This window comes from Mustelus asterias, chromosome 1, assembly GCF_964213995.1.
Source record: "Mustelus asterias chromosome 1, sMusAst1.hap1.1, whole genome shotgun sequence".
NCBI classification, from domain to species: Eukaryota; Metazoa; Chordata; class Chondrichthyes; order Carcharhiniformes; family Triakidae; genus Mustelus; species Mustelus asterias.
This window is the reverse complement of record NC_135801.1, coordinates 118,093,854-118,099,293: the sequence shown is the minus strand read 5'-3', so window position 1 is coordinate 118,099,293 and position 5,440 is coordinate 118,093,854. Positions and strand designations below refer to the sequence as shown.

The window sequence follows — 5,440 nt, the reverse complement described above, 5'->3', positions numbered from 1 at the left end:
ATCGCCACAGTCCGGCGCCTGTTTGGGCCAATGCACCTAACCAGCACGTCTTTCAGAATGTGGGAGGAAACCCACGCAAACATGAGGGAGAACGTGCAAACTTCACACAGACAGTGACCCAAGCCGGGAATCGAAACCAGGTCCCTGGTACTGTGAAGCAGCAGTGCTAACCACTGTGCTACCATGCTGCCCCATAACCATCAAAGGATATTACCTTCTTCCAGGATGGTCAGGGTGGTGTATAAAGACACAGCCTTCAAGAATATTGTTTTTGCAGTTGATAGGATGGTCTGACCAGCCATTCCAAAGTTACATTGGGAGATCTGTGGATGGACTGCCCACCTGAGGAGGATCCTCGTTCACTGGATTCCTAAGCAACCAGTGCCATTGTGAGTATGTACAGTGGCTTAGAGCATCAAAAACGTTGTTCTACATTTCGTGAAATAGTATCCAGATTGTTGTGTGTCATTGGTATCAAGAGTAGACAATATATAATAAAGCCAATGTGTGATGAATCCTTCTTATAAACTTCAAATGCCCTTTGTCAGATAAATTTGTCCCTGGTATGTGTGATATTCTTTCAACCTTTCTTTCCTTAAATATAAGTCATTTAGAATGTAGAATAGACAGGGCTTAACATATTCAGTTTTTTTTAGAATATTCATATGCTGGGATATCTATATCCTTTTTTGACCTTTAGTAACAGCCTGTGCTAGTACGTTTATATGAAAGAGTTTGGAAAAGTTCTATCTGCTGTGTATGATTCAAAGATATCCCGATGTGCCTGCAAAGGTTTCTGGGTGAGCTCTGTTTGCTATGTTTTAAAAAAGGTAACTATTATTCAATACTAAGACAAGTCCTAATTATATAAAAATGTGATTTATTATCTGTATTTCAGCTAGCTAATCTATTTTTTTGTAATACTGTCTGGACTGACCCAGAGGTGAAGAAATTCAAGGCCAGTTACTTTTTACACCACAGGCTTTGGGTGACCACCCATAAAGTTGGAGGAAATCTCCGCAGACAGCACGTCACAGAAGGTTGTGAGCATCTCCCTTCAGAGATTCAGTCTTCTGAGGCACTGTCATTCGGACATCTGGAGATATGTTATGCTCACCCTGTAGCCACAGTTGGCAGGGTCGTGCCTTTGCTCACCTCTGCCTTGTGAAAGTTAGAGTCAGCTCGGTCTCCATTTTGGGATGTCCTCACCCACCTGCCAAGGCGTCCTGCTATTCCATTAAAGCTGGAGGGTTGGATTGACTGTATACATCAAGTTTGATGGAAAATTCTGCAAGAGGACAGAAAGCTGGCTCAGCCACCCTCTTGTTGATTTTCCATCCTCACAAAACCAATTAACGACATAAAGGCATCATAATTAAAGCAGAAAATCAGCCCTCATCTGTTCCACTCAGCAGGTTATCGTCTGTTTCTGAGAGGATCTTGTACATTCCTGTTGACCTAACAATTACTCGACCATCTTCTGTAATCTTTAGCTTTTGTATCTGCGGAGGTTAATTTTTATTACTGATTTCTATGCATCAAAGTCACTTTCTAAAGGTTAAAAAATTGGAATTATGTTGATTTTCCTTCCACTGTGTTCACTACATCAAAATAAATCTTTAAGAAGGACAGATTAACTCCAAATTGGCATTGCTAATTGCATCTACTTGTGCTCATTATCCTGTTTAATGCTATTTACTGAATTAGTTTGATTCTTTTTTTATTTCAATCATAAATCGATATTTTTAGTTACACTAGACTGAAAAATCTGCCTTAATTTAGTAGTCCACCAAGTTCAAAGTGAAAGTAAAATGGTGCAAGTCTGATGTGCAAGTTGCTAAGATTTTTCACAACTGCTGCAAGAGTAGACAATAGAAGAAACAGCTTCTGGACAACAAAGACCAAGTATCGACTCATTTCAACTTAAAATTGCACTCTGTTTTTGGAACACATCTCTATTCGAATGAAAATTGCAGTGTTGACCTTGGTCACATCTGGGACCAGGTTCCCTAGCCTTGTCCAGTGAATCGCTTCAATATAGAACCAAAGGCTGGAATGTTATCACCATTCGTGATAATGTCACGAACAGCTGCAGTGAACAGAGATTTGGTTGGGCGCCAAATTCTCCGACCTCACTGCAGTGACGTGAACGGTCGGTAAGATTGCACCCAGAGTGTGTATGTAACAAGCCTTAAAGCAGCTCTTGTGAGATGGGTAAATTAAAGCAGAGAGACCTTCAGCCCACTCTGTCAATGAGCTATAAAGTAGTCCTCCGACAATCTCGACACCCTTCGGGATGCAGTGATCATTGCCAATGGCCTGGGCCTCCAACTCTTTAATCCTTGCCTGTGATTTGCAGGCTGGGGACTAAAACTGGACTCAGCGGTGGAGTAAGCGTACAGGAAATGCATTTTTTAAACATGACTCTAATGGTCTTTCTTGCTCAAAAACCTAGCATAATTTTAAAATAAAACGCATGTTGGATAACAATTTATTCCACTTTAAACAATCTACAACAATTTTACAATTCCATTGCAAAAGTTTTTAGATGCATATCAACCATGGATGTTTTCTCATACAACAAGATAATGGTATCAGGTTGGAGTGAAAGCACATCTGTTTGCAGACAAGCAGCAGGTCATAAATAAAAAAATGTCACACCAGCCAGTTGTCCAAGTAAGTCTCTTGAGGTACATTCTGATACCGATAACGGGGAAGACAAGATCTAAATCAGGTTGTTCTATTATTGGAGAGCCTACATTTTCAAAGTTTCAACCACAAGAACCAACTCCACTATGTCAGAATATTTCTTAAAGTTAGAGTAAAAGCAGCCTGGCCTAGCCTTTGTATATTATACTGATAAAAATTACAAAGAGCTATTGAAATGGAGTAAGATGGACAATTGATGATTGTGAAAGATTCAACAAAGGGAGATTCTTGCTGTTGAACAACCCTCTTTAGAAAAAACACAAGAACTTGCCCTTACATCACATCCTTATGATGTTTTAAAGTGTTCCATAACTAAGGGACTATTTTAGAAGTGTACTCATTGTAACCTTGTGGGAATCTGTCAGATCAACTGGGACCTACAGTTCTTTAAATTTGGTCAAATAAGGGTTCGGGACAAATTAACCTGAACTGGCTCAATTAGGATCACTTCTGCTTCAAACAAAATAATACCAGCTTTCCGATTTAAAGATTACTGTCTCTGAAGGAGTAATGTGTCTGAGAGAGAGAATTCCCTTCTACCAGTCAGATGTATTTTCTGTAAAACCATGAGCTACTGCCATCTGTGCAAGTATTCCAGAGTTAAACGTGCAAATATTTCAAAATTATTTGATAATAAAATTCTGAGGACTGGCTTTCCTAAGCAGATGGCATTCTGGTTGATCTGAGTCAGATATATTTCTTGATATTTTTTTCTTTTGTTCTTGAAGTCACAATTTGTCTGGAACTTTGGCTGGAATTTGCCAATCCTACCGTCAGTGGGATCTTCCAGTCCCGCCAAAGTCAACAGATGTTTGAATCTGCTGTGGGGGAACCTGACACAGTGGGAACAGAAAATCACAAGCGTTATCACCTTCAATTCACCCACCATTCAGCCTTGGACATATATTTCCTTTACTTCAGTGGCATTGCGCTGCGTACTGTGAGAGGGGGGAGTGTTGGTGGGTTTGGGGGGGTGGGAGGGGGGGAGGGAGGTGGTGGTTGTGAATGGCCCATCCCACAGAAGAAAAGCCAGTAAGAAATCCACTTCCTTCATGGCAGCCCGCTCCACAGCCATAACACACTGTGAGCGGGCTAAATTGATGTAGTGTGGGACTTCGCTGGGGAGGAAATTCCACCCTCTGAAGCTGCCAGAGGATGGGAGCAGCTGGATTTGGGCAGCAGGGAAGGAGAAATAAAAGGGGGTGGGGGTAACTTTAATATATTTAAAAGGGTTGCATGGTTGCTTTAAGAGCTGATCACATGATTTGATGGTGATGGCATTAGCGTGTTTGCAGAGTCATTAGCGTGCTTTACTTTCAGTTTTGTATTTGATGCAGAGCAGAGAGCAGCTCTTCAATAAAACCTGTTGTGTATATGTTTGAATCTACATGTGCAAACAAAGTCTTTTCTTTTTCTGTTCAAACCCACAACACTTAGGGACATACTTAGGACATTACAGGTACTTTTTAAAATACTTTTCCAATTCAATCAAATCAAGTCCAATTCAGAGTCTCAACAAGTTGAACCATTTCCAATCCAAGCTGACAAGACAGGGCCTACACTCCTGCCTTGGGCCTGATCTACATGAGCCAAGCTGATTGGAGTAGGTGCAGACTCACCTCCTCCAAGGCTTGATCTCATTTGCATCTTAGCCAAAAGGCCAAGATGCCGCTTTTAAAAATTGCTTCAAATGAAGCTTAAATGTAACCTAATGATCTCAACCAAGCGCTGCCTGTCCATACTACACTTGATCTTAGCCAAAAGGCCGAGAAGGACATTACAGGTACTACCTTAGAAGCGGGAGGAGGGGTACCCACCCATCCACAAAGGGCAGCCCCTGAAGATAGTACTTTCCCCTTCCTTTCCATGCTTTTAAAAACAGCCTGCCTATTCCTGCCCGACTTCTCATGCCAGCTGTATTATGGTGTGGCAGCATAATATTGAGGTTATTTGGATTGTTCACAAGCTCAATTGATCCCTAATTATCATGTTATGGGTGAGCTCAGGGGTGGGCAAGATTGTTGTGGGCTAGGCAGTCATCCTAATTTACATGCCACGCCTCTCCTCCCACTAAAAACACACCCAACAGGAGCACATAAAATCCAGCCTCTTTGCATCAAAATCTTGGAACTCTGAATCATTGTTGATACATGTCTGTGTCTCATAGAAGGGAGAAAATCACTTCCATAGCATTGCTCCTTTAGTACCCCATGGCAACAGCTGGCCCTGGGGAGTTGACATAATTCTGCTTGTGCAGAAGCGTCACTGCTTGAAAACAATTCCCACCAGTACTTTTCAACAATTTGTTTTGTAAATTGGATAATTCTCAACCCATTTTCTAAGATTCTTCTGTCATTTTTGTATTTGTAGGTAGAGAGGGGTAATTTAAAAGAAGTCCGGGTGGAACAGTGATTAGCGGTGCTGCCTCACAGCATCAAGGACCTGGGTTCAATTCCGGCCTTGGGTGACTGTCCATACAGAGTTTGCACATTCTCCCCATGTCTGCTTAGGTTTCCTCCAAGTTCTCCTGTTTCATCCCATTGTCCAAAGATGTGCAGGTTACATGGATTGGCCATTCTATATTGTCCCTTAGTATCCAAAGATGTGTAAATTAGCGGGATTAGCTGGTTATGGGTATAGGGCAAGGAGCGGGCCTGGGTAAAGCTGCTCTGTTGGAGAGTCGGTGTAGACTTGATAAGATGAATGGCCTCCTTCTGCACTCTAGGGATCC

General features: G+C 41.8%; 1 non-coding gene across 1 annotated transcript; it reads right to left on the bottom strand.

Moving 5' to 3' along the window:
• Positions 1–4,286: 4,286 nt before the first annotated feature.
• LOC144501717 (U2 spliceosomal RNA) lies at positions 4,287–4,486 on the bottom strand. The gene has a single exon (XR_013499179.1). It is a non-coding gene; the product is annotated as a U2 spliceosomal RNA (small nuclear RNA).
• Positions 4,487–5,440: the final 954 nt, after the last annotated feature.